General features: G+C 40.1%; 1 protein-coding gene across 6 annotated transcripts in view; it reads left to right on the forward strand.

The window, feature by feature from the left end:
• The window catches only part of LOC149788915 (plasma membrane calcium-transporting ATPase 4-like), a 187,974-nt gene that overhangs the window by 91,616 nt on the left and 74,906 nt on the right, over positions 1–21,452 (forward strand). For all 6 annotated transcript variants that reach the window (XM_089975044.1, XM_089975045.1, XM_089975046.1 and 3 more), the window contains one exon: positions 2,039–2,064. The gene's annotated coding sequence lies outside the window, so the exon portion shown is untranslated. The remainder of the gene's footprint in view (positions 1–2,038; positions 2,065–21,452) is intronic.

Below are 21,452 nucleotides of genomic sequence, written 5' to 3' on the forward strand. Positions count from 1 at the left end.
ACATTATGAAAAGGCCTTGGGAAAAATTTTATTTAACTGTCATTCTCTGTTTTAAGTGCTAACATCTATATCCTTCAGATGAAATGTTGTTAGGTGTTCTTCAGAATTACTGCAAATTGTATATAATTACAACTGGCATTGTGCACTTATCTTTTTGTCACTGAGGCCTTCTATTTTTTTACCAGCTACAATTTGTTACGAATCTAGACATGTTTCACCATTTAAAGTTTTGACATGTCATCCTTGTGACTTATTGATCATGTACATCTCCCTGCTGGTAATACAAATACTCCGGATTAAGTACAGTTCAAAGTTCCAAGTCACTTATCCTTCAAGACAAGCAGCCAAGAGCAATCTTGTCTCATGCTTTCATATCAATATAGCATCATAGATATTACTTTAAAAGACATGTACCAGGTACTGTAGGAATCTGTTTTGTAATATCTGTTGTATATTCACAGGTGATTTATAAACATGTAAATTTGAAAACAGTGTAAAGCATAACTTCAACCTGATTGGTTGATTCCAGGCATTCTAGATGCCATGAAAACCCATGGTTATTTCAAATCTGGTGGTTAACACATTAACCCTTGGAGCTTTTTGTCATTTTCGCCTGAAAATCGAGTAGGAAACACATTTCTGAATAGACTCGAAAACACCAAATCCCTGGTCATCTTTCAATAACATACTGTCTAGTTGAGTTAGAAACATCGTTTTTCATTGTCTGTTTGACTCAGGGATGAGCAGAAAGGTAAAATTTGGATTTTTATCTAAAAAAATTGATTTTTTATATTTTTTATATTTTATATTTTGCTAAACGGAGCCATTATTTTTATATGGAGACCACTCTTTATTCTGAATGCCCATCTTATCCTACTTTTTGCAAAGGCTCATCTGTCTGTCTGCAGTTCATACCAGTTTCATATCATTGTAGAGCTACATTTATCTACCTTTCTATAATACCACCCATTTTAGTGTATCATGCATGACCATGACGCTACAGAGCTTGGCAGTAGGCTACTACCTCCTGCCCCGTTAAGTCGTCGCTAGGGGTTAATGTGTTAACAAGCACATTTCAAAACATGGAGAAATAAAGCAACCCAAAGGATCAGTCAGGCAAAGAAGAATTACTATCATTTGGCTATAGAAAACAACTGCAATAAGAATTCAATGTGAAAAGGTTTTAACAAACTAGGTGCAGGTTCCACAAGGTTATACAAAATCCAGCAACTTTGCCAGGAAGGCCAGGTTATAGATGAAGATGTTGAAATAACAAACACATTTTTTGGTCAGCATATCCTCTAGAATGAAAATGTTCCTGAAATTTTTGAAAATATATTGTTTTAGTTTGGGAATGGGCAATTAATTATTTGTGTTTGGTGTTGGATGGGGAAGTGGGGTTAAACTGAAAAAATCACCATCCCACAGATGGCTTCAAAAATATTCTTCTTCAGATTTTTAGAAGAAAAAAGAGCTAATGAGCCAACTATATTACTTGAAAATAAAATCATTATCTAAAAAAGTATGCTAGCTTAAAAATCCCAGGTCCACCAGAAAATTAAATCGTTGTCTAGAATGTCCCAAAAGGGAAGCTAAATTTTTAGCTAGGTTTTATAACATTTATTATGAAAACAACTTAGGAAGTAATTGCCTAGCAAGCTCCTTAGAAATTGTAAAAATTTAGTCTTCGTCAAATATTACTTCTTGGCATTGGTGTACTGGCAAGCTATGCTTTTTTTTCTGAAAGCTCTTGTAATGGCATAGAGATCGACACATATTACAAACATGGAAAATGTTATGGTAAATGTCACAGTAATTAAGAGCCAGGATGTTATGGAAATTTCTGAAGTGCACAGCCAGTGGTGGGAATAAGTGTATTGGCGTAAATTATGTCTAAAAAAATTCAAAAATATTCCAAAATGTTAATATGAGACAGGAATGAACACAAAGTTTCTTTTCTTATTGAGTCCTTCTAGCTACATTTGATTTGCATCTTATCTAGATTTAATCAAAGTTTTTTCTTTCTTTCTGATTTCAGATTTTATGTGATGGATAGACATTAAGGTAAGTTTTGGTGCTTGTTTTAGTTGTTAGATTTTATGATTATATCACCTTTTTCTAAGGCCAAGTGAACTTGTGATATGGCCATGTGTCTGTCATATGTTGGGCATCACCCATTGTGCCTTGTGCATCCTCTTTCCATGAATAATCGCTTGTTACCTCTCGAGAATCCGGGTTTCTAATCCAATTTGATGCGAACTTGGAATATGGGTTCATGTGAACAAAATTTTGAAGTTCGATAATGAGTAAGATCATCTAGTACGAATGAAGTGAGCTTGCATCTGATTGGCTGAGCTTGTTACCACTTAGGAGACAATGCTGGTATTTCTGATCCAATATTCATCGAACTCGTAATATTCTAGTATGCTTATATCAACAAGATCTTGGAGAAGCTTGATCAGGCCCCAAAAAATGTGTGTTTCTGATTGCACTGGTTTTAAAATTAGGGTAGTAATTATGTCACTTGTTTAGGCTCGAATAAACAGTAACACAAGAAAGAGTGAAAACAACAAGCTTTGAAGAAAAAAAAACAATTTATTTCCCTGGAAAAATTCTGTTAAAATGAGAAAATATGAACTTATGGTTTTATAGAATCAAATCCAAAAATAATCAGAGAATTATAAAAGAATACATTTTTAAAAATCCTAATAACAAAATGTTATACTGATTTTATGTTCAAATCCCACGAAGAATCCAAGATGGAAGACGATGATGTATGCTGCAATCTGTAGTGTTGAAGTCTACACATTTCCTTGTAGAAATAAAATATAACACTCCGATTTCTGATAGCAGAATAAATTTTTATAAAAAACTGTCCTTGTTCCACAATATTACATAATATAATGAGCTAAAGCAGCAGAGGGGGCGAACAGACCAAAACTATTTTCATGACAAACCCCTTCCAGGAAACTATTCCTCGATAGAGGGCTTATTTCGACGAAATAAACCCTTCTATTCAGAATACAGGACAAAAAAAAATGTCCCCGATGATGCTAGCATCGCTCGCGGGGTCATTATTGAAAAATCCATGGGTCGGGTCCGCCCCCCGAGAAATGCTTCGACGCCAAGGAAACATTTTTATGTTAGCGGAATTAAATCATTGACAAATAAATAATGGCAAATATCGGAGAAGCACTTACTACTAGATTAGCTCGAGAACGTCTCGAAGCAATTCAGAAATTTCTTCCTATCCGTGATAGTGTCAGACAAAAATTACAACTAAGACAGCAAGCACGGGAAGGCTTTGCAGAATCCGCGGAGGAATTATTTAAACCCGTGACCAAAGCTACTGAAACAATAAAAACTGCTATCATAGGAAAACCTGATCCTGATAAACCGCAACAAAGTCTTCTTCAAGCGATAGAAGAACTTAGGAAGGCTCAACCGAAACCGATCAAAGGATTTAATTATAAAACGGATTTTGTTGAAGGGTTTGTGGATGAAATTAAAAATCGTCCAGTCAGAAATAGAGATGAAATAATTGCTTTTGGTGCTGACGCTGCTAGGGCATATCACTCTCGAGAAAAATTTATAAAAGATCCTAATCAAAAGATGTCTAAGCAACAATTTCTCGATGGAATTTATAAAATAAAACAGGGTATCGAACGGTTAGATACCAGTGATGTATTTTATCGAGAGTATATGTCAGGATCAGATCGATTTGATGTCCAAATGCGACAGACAAAGCGACATAAAAAACCAACTCGGAAAACAGCTAAACCGGAAGTCGTCGCAACGCCAACAGAACAGGAACTGCAAATGACACTGTCCGATCCAGTGTTTGAATTTTCATCGCGTGAACCCGTGGGGGCTAGTGCTCCCGATGATGATGATGATTTTACCACTCCTGTTTCGTCGCCCATTCCGTCGCCCACTTCGCCGCCCAAACCAACACTAAAAAAATTACGCGATAAGAGAACTGAACTGTCAATGGAGCTATCCGATCTTCATAAAAATGTAGAAGAAACAGGGAAACTGGACAAAAGAAATAAGAAAAATAAGGATGTATATCAAGCCGCAGTTGCTCAATACAACAAAAAAGGAGAAGAAATTAAAGCAATAGAAAAAGAAATTGCTGAATTAGAACAACAAGAAAAAAAGAAAACAGGCAGCGGATATAATAACCACATCTGTCCTGACAATATCGTCAATGACGTATCACGGTTGGAAGTTCTCATCGGAGGAAGACGTGCCGGAAACAACTCTCGGGAAATTATAAATGAAGCCGCAAATATTTGTCAGCGACTATTTCAGCGTGGCATTATGGATATCGGCGTTTACCGGGGACTCATTGATGAACTCGCGGATGTTTACTACAGCGACTAGTAAATTTAGTTAGAGAAACAATAATTAAATAAAATGATACTACACGATTCTTTTCGCAGACCAAGAAGTGTCAGAGTAGTAAACTCACGATTACCAGTATACGAGGTTGTTTACGGAGATGGAGTCGGTGATGTTGTTAGGGATTTAGTCACAAGAATCGCTCCGAAAGCTGGACCGTTAGTAAAACAATTCGCGATGAAAGCTGCTGATGTTGTCAAGGATAAAGCCATTGGCACTGTTGGTAGTCTTGTCGGAAAAGCATTTCAATCAATCAAGGATCGACTAGCACAGCTGATACAAAAAAAAACCCCAGTCGAGAGGTTGGTGCCAGTAAAACTACCATCCACTGAAGCTATGCCGGCAAATGTTAGTAGCGTAGTAAATAAGGCCGTAAATCAGAAATTAGCTGAGATCTCAACAGCAGGAATTACCTCCAAAGCGTTGCAAGATAGTGTAACTGCTAATTTGATAGCTGGTAGTGGTTTTCGGTGACGATAACATTTTAATTAGATCATCACGAATAATAATAATGTTTGCACGAAAATCCAATGACGCGTTTGATATGTCCAAACCAGTACTTAAAGATGATTCTGTACGTGATTTTCAATATTATTCTTATGAAGCACGTGATCCTAACCAACGCGGAAGAATTGAACTACAGGTCCAGGATACAAGTAGATACTTCTTGCCCGCTGAGGCCTTCATCGAAGTTGAAGGTAGGCTTTTAAAGAATGATAACACTAACTACGGAATCGGCGACCGAGTTGGATTTGTTAACAACGGCATCATGGCGTTATTTAAATCCGCTATTTACATGATAGATGGAAAAGAAATTGAAACAATTCATGATAACGTCGACGTTGCCACAACAATTCTCGGGTTGGCGAGATACTCGGATGATTACACCAGATCAGCCGGACCATCAATGATGTTTGCAAAGGATATAACCGACAGCCCCGAGAACAGGAATGTAACAATGAATGGTGCCGGTGACGCAGTTGCATCGATGAACGAAAATTTTAATTTGGGTTTTGCAACACGTAGATCGATGTTAAGTGGAGATGAAGAGTTCTCAGGTGTGATTCCATTGTCTCACATCTTTGGATTCTGCAGAGATGTCCACAAGGTCATATTCGGTGCCAAACACACAGTTGTACTTGTGCGAAAACCTGATGATAATGACGCTATCTGGCGAGATGCTGCTGTTGCCGCTGGTCAAATAATACTAACTAAACTGTGGTTGTGGATGCCAGTGTTGTCTCCGTCAATCACAGAAGAACAACGACTGTTGTCTTTCATGGACACGGGCGGTAAATCACTACTATCCTGGAAAACAACAACCACAGACGTTATTCAGGGTGATCACGGTGGGTTGTTTACATGGCATATATCATCGCAACAAGGAGTATCAGCACCACGACATATTTTCATTGCATTTCAATACCGTTATAGAACAGATAGCCAGGAAAGAAATCCAATGGTATTTGATACACTTGGAGTTTCTGAAGTTTCGTTGAGAATAAATGGGCATCAGGAGCCATCTGAGGATATATTAATAGATTTCGCACATCATCGTGTCGCACGCGCGTATCATCGTCTGATGTCATTTATGGGGCGCGACCTTAATGTAGACACTGGCCTGCAAATATCACAGCGAGACTTTATGAGTTTATATCCGATTTATTACTTTTCGCTGGAACATCTTGATCTGGTTAAACAATCTGTTGTCGACCTACATTTCCGAGCTCGTGTAGGTGTTCCTGGTGGTGGTTACAGAGCGATTGCTGTCATACTCTCCGATAAAGCAATGCTGCTTGAAGGTGTTGGCGGACGAATGAGAGTTATTGACGCTCCAATCGAGAATATGTAACGCAATTAAAATCAAACTTAGGATATAATGTCATACAGTCATGTTAATGTCACCTTGACTTCCGGTCAAACGAAGAAATTGCAATCGAAGAACGCAGGCACGTGCGGGACATCAATAACACTAAAACGAGATCAGATTACTGGTGGTCCAAACAAGCTGTCGTTGACTAATACTCAGATTAAACATTTTAATAAGGCACTAACAGCAAAAACCGGTATCCGCCTTGATTTCTCTGCTGCAGCTATCAAGGACATGACTAAAACCGGTGGAATATTTCCCCTCATCCCAATACTAGCTGCTGCAATTCCAGGATTACTTGGCGCAGCGGCAAAAGCTGCAGCGTTAGGTGCAGTTGGAACCGCAGCTGGAATGGCACTAAAGAAGGCAACCGGAAACGGATATAAGGGGGGGCGCGTCGGTCTAAGATTATCGGGAACTCCATCACCAGCGGCAGCACAGGCGATAGCACTCGGTGCACTTGGACCGGCAGCTGGAATGGCACTAAAGAAGGCAACCGGACACGGGTACAAAAAAAAGGGACGCGGTCTAAGACTACCAGGAACTCCACCATCATGGTATCCAAAAAAATTCTAACGCCGTTGAGCAATTTTGATTTACTCGATGCTGTTAAAAAATTGCGTATAAAACATTTCAGAGGTGTATTCATGCGAGATCAATTACCGCAACGACCAAATAATCCAGAAACTGGCATTATCAATCTCGACAACAAAGACGGTCCTGGAACTCACTGGGTTGCTTACGCGATCGATCCACGTGGAATTATCTATTTTGATTCGTACGGTTTAGCACCGCCAGTTGAGTTTCTCAGGTATGTCCGCGGAGTGCCTCGCACTCTCAACAGCAGATTCTCCAAGAAATCCTTCGGATTTCCAATTCCAGTGTGGCAGTCGACGTTACCAACACAAACATTAGTTGATCCGCCCATTTGTGGAAACGAGGTTTTAAATGTTCTTGATGCAATCTCAAGAAATCCAGCAACGTCTCCGCATCGAGTAGTGCATGAATATACCGCATCGAGAAACGCTAGCGTTTCCAATGCTTAGCATTTCTGGAAGTCCAAAGGACTTCTCACGCATTTGAAAAACAGCAATAAGAATAATGGTGGATATTTACGGAAGACCTTTCACAAGAAAAGTCAAACCTGGCACAGATGTTGATCTCTCAAAATATGCGACCCGAGATGAAGTCGATAATCTTTTGAATATAGCTGGAGTTGACCCAGATGAAGTTGCTATTTTTCAGGACAAGCAGGGAAAACTAAAAACGAGCAACATTAAGTTCAATGACATAATTCGCAGAGTTCTTGGAGCTACCAAGGATAACTTCGCCGCATTTAGTGATGGCGGCCGGATCAAGGACTCGAACATATCAATCGCAAGCATCAAAGACAGTATTGATAAAGGTGTTGATAAATGTGTGAAAAAAGCCGGTGACACGATGACAGGCGAACTCAGCATGAATGGAAACAAAATAACCGTTCTAAAAAATCCGGAAGGTCTCGAAGATGCCGCAAATAAACAATACGTCGACGCGCAGTACCAACTCGTTGCTGGCCTAATCATCGACAGAGTAATAAAATCCGGCGACGTAATGACCGGCGGACTTGACATGAGCGGCAACAAAATAACCGCGTTAGCGAATCCCGAATCCGACCAGGATGCGTCAAACAAACAATACGTGGACATCATCAACGGTAAACTAAATACGCTGCGGTCAGAGTATGATGTTCACGTGAACGGGTTTAAAAGACTCCAAAGAAACCTTCAAAAAACCAGTGAACCCGTGGATAAGTTCTTTGGAACTCCTCCAGTCGTCGACACGAAACTTTCTGAAATCATACCAAATCTTACTAATAACGCCAACGATATCAATAAGATTAATACCCGGTTAGGTGTAGTCAGAACGGAAAAAAGTTTTTCAGATCAAGTTCAGATAATAGAAAATAACATTAACACGATCAAACAAACACAGCAGAATATCGTATCGGGTATTCCTGAGATCGTTAACAAAACCAGTCTGATTAAAGTCCCCGTTGGAGTTACTCCCGGGCATATCGCCAACATCGTATTCACGGTATCATCGGGATTCGCAACATGGTCACGACAAAATAACACTATCAAATATACAGCAACAGCCACCGGTGTTTACAGGTTGTCTGTGTTTTCAGCCGCTAAATTTGAAATCTTCACAACGTTTCCCTGGAGACATTCCACCGATAAGTATTCCGGGGTTTGCACTGTAATACTAAACAGCAACGCCGAGGAAACATTTATGCTTGAAGCCGCCGACGATACTTTAACATCAACATCTTACTGGTGGTGTTTGGAATTTGTCGCTGCAACGCCTGAGTTGATGACCGCGTAATTGAAAATCGCCAGCGATTTTAAATAATATGTCAACGTTGAAATCCGAAACATTTCCAGATGCTCAACAATATCGATACAATCAAGTCCGTGAGTGGCAATCTGAGTTAAAAACTGTCATCGAAGTAACCAGTCAAAAAGTAAAAAAATACAAGCGCCGCATAACAGTGCTGGATATTATGGTTTATTCAGTATCTGCCGTTGTTGCATCCGCGGGAGTAATACTATCAGCGGTCACTCCGGTAATTGCAGTCGCGGCCACGATCTCTGTTTGTGCGACCACAACCACGGCAGGAGTTTTCGGCATCATAGCAAAAAAAATATCCTCGTGTGCTAACACAAAATTACACGATTACACGACAAAATTAAATACAGCCACGACCGCATATCAGAAATTATCATCGCTGATATCATCATCGTTAGACGCGCAATCCAGCGACGCCGCGTTGATATCAGATTCTGAATTCAAACTAATGTCAGATGCGTACAATGACTATTTGAAAACTAAACAAATAAATAATGTCACTGATGGCAACGCCACAGGAACTGCTTCAGCAAATAGTCACAAACACAACACCGGTAAGGACCACAATGATCTCAGTGTCCTCGACGACACCAGAATTCAGCATTAATTTTCGAACTCCAATTGCCGTGAACGAAATCGCGTTGTCGAAGCTCAGTGCGTATCACAGCTGGCCTAATGTCAGGTCGGAATCATTTGGCGGTCATCAGCCAAATAATTCGTTTGTGTTCGGGAAACCCAGCGCGGATCCACAACAACGTGAATTTGAATGGGATACAATTACGCTACCCACTGGGAGTTATCAGATCGAAGAAATCAACGCGGAGATACAACGCCAAATAAAACGAATCACCGGCAAGGAAGCCAAAATATCTGTGACCGCGCACGAACCAACGCTGTCTGCGGTCATTGAAATCTCAACACCGGGATACGCCGTGGATATTTATAGCAGCTCTCTTCGAACAGTATTAGGATGGCCACGAGAACGACCCGAGGTTGAACCGGGTCCACCAAAACCTGAAAAATCGGATTTCGAGACCACGAAGGAAGAACTACACGACCTCGTGTACGGCGAGCATTTATTACTTCCAGATCAATTACGATCAGGCCAAGCCCGGTTTTCAACATCAGATAGACACCCCTTGGATATAATATATACAGCTTTCGAAGACGGGAGATTCCGTGAATACCTTCCAGAAGACATAGAAGCTCATTTTTTTAATCCGATCAAACAAGCACATAAACAACAGCTAGACCTGTTGCGAGTATATTTTCAAGATTATATCTCTGATATAACAAAACCTGGAACTGCAAGCAGTTCTCGCATGAACATTATCACCACCATAGAAAAACTAAACAAACTCGTATCCACGATGGAATTTATGAATCAAAAAGTAATTCAGAATCTACTGGATCACAAAGGCGATTATGGAACCCAAAAAAGATCGAATTTTGCAGCCCGATTTGGTATTCCCGTGAAGGATATTTCAGATTTTAAACTTCCTGGATATAACGTGCACACACTGAGAAAATCAGTCCAGGATCTCATCGCGGAATCTTTCGAAGATATTTCTGCCACGTACACGCGAACAAAACCACAGCCGGTTATTCTCAAGCACGACAACAGCACTACCGCGGATGGCAGACACATCTCACCCGGGATCGTAAATATCACAGATGTTATTGCGGTCAATCTTGTATGTGACGTCATCGATGGCAGTTACAGCGCTGGCAGCGCTAGCGCTGCCCAACAGGGGTTTATCCTGTATACGTTCACACCAAGAGACCCTCCTGGTTTTCTGATTGTGCAAGAACCAATCAATGTGGTCTATCTGCGGTGTAATAATCCGTGGTTGTCAACGATAAATTTTAAACTCACCGACCAACGGGGGGATTTGTTGGACCTGCGTGGCGAGACTGTCTCCGTGAACTTACTGGTGAAGTCCTGAAACTCGAAGAGTTTCCACGCATAGCATTTCCACATTTAAAAAATTACAGTTGTGTATAATGCACGAGTATATCCATGTCCGAGTTCGCGTACATGACAAACAAATTCTCAACGCGGCAATCAGGACCGCATTTGGAAATGCTTTGCATTTCCCCGTCGGAATAGTCGTTGACGACCACGGCAACGAAGACTTCTTGTTGACACGGCCACAACAAGAACAGTTACAGAAGTATCACACGATCACAGTTTTTTGTGACCAAGAACACATCATGAACTATTCTCATTCGTGTATTGATGCTGAAACACTCAAGCAAATTTTGAAACTCAAAGAGTTCTGAGAAATCAGAGATTTCCACGATTGCTCAGAAATGTTTCACATTTCCGGAAACGCTAGCGTTTCCACAGTAGAATTTCAAAGACAAAAAAAAAATAATACTTTTTTTTTACCCTTGGAAACTCACAATGGGGGGATCAAAGCATTTCCTGAGAAGTCTCTTGGACTTCTGGAAACACTAGCGTGGATGAGAAGTCAGAGACTTCCAGAGAAACCCCTTTGACTTCTGCGTCGGAATTCTTTATTTGACTTTTTAACAATCTCACTCTCGAGTTAATTAATTTTCGAGTCTCATACTCGTGTGATAGTGTAAGACGAATACTTTCAACTGCACGCGTCAACGGAATAAATTCAGATACCTGTTCGTGGGTAACTGTGGCAAGTGATCTATAAATGCAATTTTGCAGCATTTTAATGAACCTGTATCTCGCAGGAAGAGTATTCTTCTTCGTTGATAGCTCATTCAAGGATTCAAAATCTGACATAATTGTTTCAGCGTCTGTTAAAATATTAAAACCCCGCTGCTTCAATTTTTGAATTTCATCAATTACGATATTAATATTTTCGTAATTCATATATTATAACTATTTTTTTTTATCTAACTGAGAAGTCATTGACTTCCAGAGAAGTCATTGACTTCCAGAGAAGTCATTGACTTACAAAGTTGAAACATTTTTCGTTTTCGAGTTATCGTCGTCGACGATATAACAAAATGAGATTTTTTGTTTTAGTCGTTTTGAAAATGCTGTTTTGTTAATCCCAGCTGCGACATTCTGTACAGAAGGTGGACAAATATCGTAATACTTCGCGGTGGCGTATATCGACCGGAATACTATTTCGTCGCCGGTCTGTGTATTACGACCCCGGACAGGTCTTGCAACTTTTTTACTACGTCCTGTTTTACCCGACAGGCAGTTCTTGCTCTGAGTGACCATGCGAAGATTGTTTATAGAGTTATCAAGTATGTTACCGTTAATGTGATCAACAACAAAACCATCCTTGATCAGTCCATGATGACATTCGTAAACGAAACGGTGACATAAATACCTCTTTGTGGGGCTAGTAAACATCAAATAACCAGCATTATTAACTCCACCAACTGGTCGTCTTCGCGTGCAGTGTCGTACTATGCCATCTCGGTTTGCCTCATAATTTGGAATAGTTGGATGTGGAACAAATTCTTGTTCGGGGGTGAATTCTTGATTCATTATACTATAAGCAAATCATTTGTCTAATTCATAATTTGTCTGAAAACTTATTTATGTAATCACGCTCCGAGAACGTGTTCGAGGCTGGATATTTTTTATCATAATACCGTTTTAGTTCTCGATAGCGTTTTCCACCACACGCTGAACATAATTGCGTTTTTCCTCGTACTCCAATGCCGCATCTGATACACGGTATCGGTCCTAGACTCCCACCGCGGACCTGTTGAGCATGTTGTCCACAGTATTCGTGTCTGCAACGTCTGCTACACGGCGCTGATGAATTTAGTTTGATCCACTTGCATGAGTGCGCGGGCGCACCAGAGAAATGCTTTGAGTTTTCGTTCATTATACATAATACTTTTGTCTATTTAAATACTTGTCTTAATTATAATAATGAGTTTCTCAAGACTATCCAGAATAAAACCTGGAAATCTCCAATTTCCCCGAGGTCGATTCGATCTTGACCGATTAACCCCTGATCGACGACGACGAGAACTCGCAGCGGTAATTGGTGTTATCAAGAACGCCAAAGAAGAGTTTCGTCGTGATGGTGCCGCACATGTGTGGTCGACATATAAAATCATTTCTGAAAACGCCGACGTTTCTGAAAACACGATCATTGATGGTACCATGAACGATACAATCGCGCGTAGTATAATTGAGTATCTCGACGATAGAAGATATTTCATACAGATAAAATTTATCGTTGGCGTCGACGACACGGAAACAGGTGAAACAACATGGATTATCAGAGACAAACTAGACCCTATTCTTGATGCCCGACGGGGAAAAACCGTCGTCGTAACCAAAGACTCAAACCCGGGAGTACTTGTTGGGATTGATACACCGTATTATGCCAGAGCGTATCCTGTGACCGCAGTCATTTATGGAATTTATCCGATGAAGAAACCACGCGTTGATAAACTCGCCCCGATGAAGATGTCAGAGTCATTGATAAAATCCCCAGAGAAGTCTCTGACTTCCAGGATGAATTGTGTAGCCGAGCGAGTAATGGAACATTTTAAAAATGCCGCGCGAGGAAACGGCCTAACACCGCTAAGACAGACTAAAATAACAGCGTGGGCGGCAAAAGTAGCGGATGAAGGAGCGTCAATAAATGATGTTGCCGAGCTCGAACGATTACTGAAATTTCCTATAACGGTTTCATCGTTGACCGGTGAGGTATTGTACAAGAGTAAATATGATTCCCGTGGAGCACCAATAACTATTATCGATCATAACAGTCACGCCTGGACTGACTCGGTTAGGATATTTCCTCGAGACCGTGTTGTAAAGTATTATCCGGAATTGGAAAATGCTAGCGGGGGAACCACTAGTGGTTCTGGAAATGCTAGCATTTCTATGTTTGATTTTATTTATCAGATAAGTAAAACCGATCCAGTGTCTGTGTGGTTATTCAGAAGTAGCGAAGACGGAGAATATGATCAGTTTGTGAGACCCAGCGGGGAAATATACAGAACAATGGAGTTACAGCACGAAATGAAAAAACTCGCAGAGAAGTATGTGAGAAATGCTGGCATTTCCAGCACGAACACTGATACATTACTGACACAGTGTTTTACTGTCCCGGGTGTTGTCGCACATGTAGCCCGAGAACGAAATTCATGGAGACCAACCCCGAAGAGTTTTTTCGAGGATATTCAGCAGAGCTGTGTCGAATACGGACACGGTGGTTTGTGGAATACCCAGTATGATCACCGCGATATGATATCCGTCGACATGACGGCGTGTTATCCAGGAAGTTTCCTTGGGCGCGGAGATTGTAGTGAGTATTTTAAACGGTTTGGTCACATTACAAACTCGATGACAAGAGTAGCTGTTGACGGACCATTGCCTGATTTTGACCTGACCGGGGTTGCTTGTGTGTCGTCGTTTAAACTCGCTACGGGTTTACATCCTGTGTGTTATGCTTGGTTTGGCAGACATTTCGTTGAGAAGCGATGGGCCCCAATAGTGTTATTGCGATACATGCTTGACAGTCGAATACTGCTGTCGCTGACGGTCAGTACCGCGATTATATGCTACTGTCGTCAAACCGAAGTTTGGTTGCCAACTCCGCAAGTCACCGTAGAAATTGAAAATTTCCGAGAATATCCAGAATCGTTTATCGACACTATCATCGAAAGAGCTCCCCGAACTGATGAAAGCACCGCAAAAGATCTAGGACGAAGAATAATAGGAAAATTTACTCAAGGTGGAGCGTATGATCATAAATTACATCATAGTCGATTAATCATGGACGAGGCCGAATTGGATCTTATTGTCGCTGATGCCGCCACGAATAATACGTTTTGTACCCGCGAAGATGTGTTTCTGTCAAACGGGGAAAAATTAGGAACTGTTTTTAGTTATATCGACGGAGAATCATCTCAGTACACACATTTGAGATCTTCGATGCTAGCTTATGTATCAATAAACCTATTGTCGATGATTAATAGGTTTTCCGTTGACGCAGTGAGAGTTGCAACGGATTCATTCTATATCGATAAAAAACACTTAGCGGCGTTAAATAAGGTTATACCGAATGATCCATCGTGGGGTTCATGGAGAATAAAAAATGAAATGTTGCATGGATATTGTGAATCGGCTGATGTTGAAATCGAGGATGAATATCGCGGCGCAGAAATATCTGGGAAATTTTCAATTTCTACGACAACTTCGCTGCCGCCGGTGCACGATCCTGTTGTGAGACACAAAACAGTTTATCTCAACGGGGCTGGTGGTTCCGGTAAGACAACTCGAGCGATAGAATTATTTAGAAACTCTGACATGATTGTGCTAACACCCACACATAGACTTGCCAGGGAGATGAGACAACGGGATGTTAACGCGTGTACGTATCACAGTTTTTTCAAATACAGCGGCGGCACGTGGACACCTACGCGAATGGGAACGAAGTATATCCCTGGAATAATCATCTGGGATGAGATAGACACTGTGCCGTTAGATATATTAAAACAGTTTCTGGATTGGTTGCTAAAGAAAAATACCGCAGTGGTGATGTGCGGCGATCATGGTCAACCACCGCCATTTACAGGTGAATCTCCACACACGTGGCTGAAAACTTTTGTAGATTATTATGAGGAAATAACTAATGATGTTAGATCACTCGATGAAACGCTGAAAGAGTTTAAGGCGTTGATCAGGCTACAACCTGATAAAGTCCAGTGTGAGATAATGCGTGAAATAATTCCAGAGACGGAGCTGAGCGACTTTTGGGAAACGTGGAAACCAAGTGATCTTATAGTGGCAAGTAGAAAGATAGTCAGGGACACACTTCAGCAGCGGTTATTTCAGTTACATCAGAAGAAATTTCCCATGCTGGCAGTGCCGTTGTGTTATAGACCAGCTGATACGCGATTGCAGAATACCGACGTTGATATACCTGGGAGATCGGAAAAACAGAATTTAGTATTAAATGATATTGTCACAGTTGATATTGATGTTGTTGAACAGGCACTAAAAATGAGCAAATCCCCGTGGACGCTAGGATACGCTATGACCATCCACAGTTCGCAGGGACTAACTATTTCAGATACAACAGTTTGGATTGTTGATGATCGCATCGAGTGGTCAAATTTAGTTTATTTAGCCGTGTCAAGAGTAAGAAGGATAGGTCAGTTACGAAGAATTGTATTAGATGATGTTATCAACGACAGCATCAACAGCTCAATCGCTGATGATACAATAAGAAAGAAATTAGCCGGTTACAAACAGAGCGACAAAAAAAATGGTAGAGAGTTTGATCCAAGTTTGGATGTTGAATTTGTAATACAATTACAACAACAGCAGAATAATCACTGCGCGAGTTGTAATTGTTTATTGCTGTGGCAGTATTCGAAAAACGACCCAAGGCAATTCACCGTAGATAGAATAGATAGCAGTCGCGGTCATACACGTGAAAATGTGATGTTGACCTGTCTTGAGTGTAACCGACGCAGAGGCTGCTGCCTACCGAAGTGCGGATCACTTTAGTGCGAATCACTTTAGTGATCGGGGTGGTAATTGTGTATCCGTGGGAATCACCTGAAGTTGCTCGCGTTTAAATCCGCGTTGAGGAGCAGTCGAATCTAATCTGTAGATGGGAGGTCTGCCGGTTGATCTGGTTATGCTGGATATCTTATGTGTAGTAACACTCCATGTGGGATCGGTTGCTCTTTTTTTTCCTCCTTCTAGTTCGCCTGGTTCGTATAAATACCTAACGGTGACATTACCCGCTAGCGTCGTTGGCTGCGTTGAAACATGTCCGTGAATCACTTTAGTGATCGGGGGTATATACTTTTTTGTGATTGCATTTATTGGCCTCATATTTGTTGTTCTGGTAATTTCATTATTCAGTGCGGCTATCACGTTTGGCAGTCTTGCAACCCATTCACGAGATCTCGTATCGTAAATGAATTCCCTCGCGTACTGGTATCCGAATAATCTCTCAGCGAGTGTTCTATTAAATCGCTCAACAATTGCCTGATCGTGATGAATTTCAGTATGTCCTCGTCGTATGGTAACGTTATGCTGCTTTGTCAGTGATGACACCGCGCCCTGAAATTCCTTGCCAGGATCAACTTGTAATAATCGTGGCCAGTTTAGAGGTCCTCGTTGATAAATTCGCGAAAACGCAGAGGCAACTTCGGACGCTGTTTTAGTCGCTAACGGTTCTGCTTCTTTGTATCTACTGGCAACATCAACTACTGTTAGCGCGTATTTGTATGTTTTTCTGCGGACAGTATCATGAGGCAGGAATAGTATGTCAGCCTGATGAACTTCATTGGGGACACTAACATCAAAATGTGCAAAGTTGATTTGTCGAGGTGGTGGTAGGTAGATTTGCCATATTGCTTGTTTTGATAGCCAATTTTTGGCAACCTCGCGTGTTACTGATGCCGCGTTGGCGAGTTTATTAATTGCTGAGTTACCTCTCCAGTATCCGATTGGGGAATAATAAATCGCTTGCATGGAAACACTAGCGTTGGAAGTCCTTGGACTTGTCTGCATCGTTATTAATTATCCAGCGCCTAATGCTAATTTAGATTTCATCGCTGATCTTACTAACCAATTAGCGAGTGACTCCCTAAATGATTTATTTTTTATGGCGCTTAGTGCATGAATTAATTTCACATCCGCGATATGCCTGTCTTGTAGATCTTTACTTCGATAAGCAACATCATGTATGTGACACGCTGCGTCGATAGCGTTTATCGGATACTCGCCGGGTTTGGGCTGATCGTTGCTGTCAAGCCTGATATCTAGTCGTGTTCCCGGACCGCAGTAATTGTATCCTGGGAGATGTTTTTCTCCGGGATACTTTCCCCAAGGGGTACCTGGAAGTCGTCCGAGGGCGGCTGCAATGTCACCACCTCGTTTTTTTTTTGAAATTTAAATTTTTTTGTGCCACATCGCGTACACGTACCTGAAGTTGCTAGTCTGTTATTTTTTGTTGTAACCGTTGTTAGATCATTCGTAGGGGTTCGTGCCCGACACTTCACACAATATAGATCCATAATTATTATTCTTTGTATACAAATGGAAATTACAGACTTTTCTGCGACGCGGCGAAGGGAGCCAATCAAGCATAATTCGGTGTTGCCAAATTCTATCAGAATGATTATCATTGGACCGTCAGGATCGGGTAAAACGCAGTTGTTGCTGAACCTGATTATGAAGTGGATGAAGTGGGATAAGCTGTATTTGGTAGCACCATCTGTAGACGATCAGCGATGCTATAATGTTATAAAAGATTTTAATGAGAGTGCAAAAGCGCTGAGTGACGAGGATGTAGTTGAATTTATCACTGATATCGAAGAAGCTCCGTCCGTGGAAGACCTCGACGGGGAAATAAATAACCTAGTAGTGTACGATGATGTGATGCTGGACAAGCAAAAAAATCCTGCAAGAATATTTTCCCGGGGTCGTCATAAAAACACTGATGTCATTTATGTTACTCAACGTTACACACAAATACCAAAAGTAATCAGGGATAACTGTAATCTTCTTGCAGTGTTTAATGGAGTTGATGTTCACACGCTGAGAAATATTCATCAAACCTGGTGTAGCGGCGATATGGATATTAATAAGTTTAAGAATTTCTTTAGTCGCGCTCAAAGAACCCCGCACGGATTTGTGACAATAAATTTACACGACCCGCGGACACGATACCGTATTGGACTTGATACATTGTATGGTTAACATAAAAATGTTTTTCCTTGGAAACTCATTTCGTAGAGCAGCAGGGGGGGACTGGACCCACCCCATGGATTTTTCAATAATGACCCCGCCACGGAAACTGTTTCAGATTTATTGAAGTAACCCAAGTTGCCAGCGGAAACTCAACGAGTTTGTCCCTGGAAACTCTCCGAATTTTTTGGGACATTTTTTTTTGTCCTGTATTCTGAATAGAAGGGTTTATTTCGTCGAAATAAGCCCTCTATCGAGGAATAGTTTCCTGGAAGGGGTTTGTCATGAAAATAGTTTTGGTCTGTTCGCCCCCTCTGCTGCTGCTAATCTTTACAAAATTACATAGAAGTCTGCTTGTCTGGAGCAAGCTGGCAAGAAATTGAACTTGCCATTGGTGGACATAAGCTTGCCCCGAAATATGACAACAAAATATCACAACTGAATGTTTTAAGGAAATAGCATTATATTTACTTTTCAAAATATAGAATATCTTTTCGTTTAAACTTTCTTCCATAAAATCCCTCTTTTGATAACTAAATTGTTAAAAAAAAGATTTCTGTAAAAAGTACAGATAGAGAAAGGAAGGGTTAGAATGCAGATATAATATAATATGATGCCACAGGCAGTACCTTACAAACTTTGTGTACCCAAGTCAATTTTGAGCTTGTCCTGTGCATCAGGCAAGTGGATTTGTAAAGCTCTACCATTTCTCCTGTATTGAAAGTTATAACTTTACAAATGTAAGGTATCACAATATTAATAACATTGTTTGTATATTCTTTCATTTCAATTCATTTGATATCAAATCCATGCATTAGTTCTTGGTTCAGATGCAGATCCATGATTGGCACTGACTTGGATGCCAACATATCAGAAAACCAGGATAGGTTTTATTTTAGTTTCTAGAACTAGGTACATTTGAATTAAATGACTGGAATTTTAGTGCAGGTCACCTTTCTGTTACTGGTGGAATCTCTTGTAAGCAGTGCTTTGTTATTGTACACATAACTGATTAAATTTATTTCTTCTGTTTAAGTTTTAAATACCGGTACTTTTTGTTGAATGCAGTTCTCACTCTGTTAGTGTAGTGATATCTATAGGGCAGTGGTTCCCAGCATGTGGGCTCTGGACCCCACCAAGTTGTATGTACTTTTTTTTTCAATTAAGAGAGTCTAAAATTGCAGGTATCAGCTAGTGGAGATAACAAAATTTGTTGACCTTAAGAAGGCACCTCATACTTTAAATGGTTGGGAACCACTACTGTATGGGATGAATATATTGATCAAAATGAACTAGAGCATTTCAATGAAGTTGGTTTAAAAAAATTCATAATTATTTGTCAGACAGCATTTCACTAGCGTGCATAAATACATCATGGTGATATGAGAATTTGTGATTGGAGTCATCTGTATTGACAAGAACTTCTAGTTGATCTTTCTTCCTCTGGCAGCATTTGTTGATAAATACAAATCACAAAGTTGATGTCTGTTAAACATGCTGTTGTATCGTAATTTTATCGATTAATAGTGGGCACCCAACAACAAGTGACATGGTCCAAGATTTGCCATCACATGATATGCCAGAAGAGAAGGGACTTGGAATTATAATTAGAACAGATTCAACACTGATTATGAGGCAGCAAATCTGTCTGCACCATTTGTAGGTCAGCTCTACAGTATTTAATGCAGTAATAAATGTGGAAAAGGCATAAAATACCTTTTAACAGGAAATCGGCATATCCATACTTATTCCATATTATGCTTTTCCACTATTGTCATGTATGTTCTTGAGGTTGATCCAGATTGCTTCAAAAAAAATTTTTAAGTACAAAAAAATCAGATACTTTCGAAGTATAATACGACTATCTGCAGAGCATCTGTATAATAGCAGTATATTAAAAAACAGTTGTGAGAGTCATAACCCATTCCAAGAATGAAATGAACCCACAATGTGAGCAATGTGACCTGACTGGCAGGCTCATGTCAAATCCTTTTAGCCACATACACACCCACAAATAGGTTCAAATAGGTTAAAAGAAAGAGCTTGATGTGCATGGGAGTCGACCTGCTAGGCAGGAAGAAATTAACACTTGTCAGTTTGTCTAATTAGAAATAATGTTAGAGGTGTGTGTGTATACATGTGTATGTATGTATGTGTGTGTGTATATATATATATATATATATATATATATATATATATATATATATATATATATATATATATATATATATATATATATATATGTGTGTGTGTGTGTGTGTGTGTGTGTGTGTGTGTATACACACACACACACACACACCTTATAAAGTATCTGTTTCATAAAGTATGGGAGTCAAATACATAGGAATGTTCCAGCAATGCTGTGTCACGATTGTGCATAAGAACACAAATGGAGGTATTTAATGATATGAAATCACATTATAATTGATTTTCATTTTCCAAGAACCCATGATAATTGATATAATTTCAAGTATAAAGGAGAAAACAAAATTTAGATACAACTGTACCCACATTATAAGGGGGATAGTAGTATACTGAGATGCTTTATATCTTAAAGAAAACTATATTCCAGCTTAATACTGTACAGTAAGAATTATTTAATGTGTTTCTATCCAACAAGTCACCATCATAAATAAGCAAACACAAATGAAACCATTTGTTCGTGACCTGTCACCTTTTTTTTTTACATCTGATAATTAGACATCTTGATACACATTTCCATCTTCTCAAAACTGAGATATACACCTTGTGATAAAGTCATGATATTGTTGGTGTTGTTTTGACTTTCATCCAGTTTATCTTCAGTGTATCATTAGGTGCATTAAAAACATCTTGGCACTAATTCTGTACTGTGTGAAGTAGATTGAGTCAAATATGCACAGAGTCTAGCCCAGATACACGCAGCATGAATAGTAATTATAATTTTTAGCTCTACTAAACTTATGCAATGGTCAGTTGTGCTTCATCTGGTGTCATCTTTCCATCTGTTAACTCTAGTCTTTTCACTGTTCCTCCTACACTACTTGGAGGATTGCCATGAAACTTTACACACATATTTATCCCATGGTCTTGTTCAGTGGTTTCCGACCTTGTTTTGCTGTTACTCTA

Source organism: Sinohyriopsis cumingii, chromosome 11 (genome assembly GCF_028554795.1).
Source record: "Sinohyriopsis cumingii isolate HCF-2022 chromosome 11, ASM2855479v2, whole genome shotgun sequence".
Taxonomy (NCBI): domain Eukaryota; kingdom Metazoa; phylum Mollusca; class Bivalvia; order Unionida; family Unionidae; genus Sinohyriopsis; species Sinohyriopsis cumingii.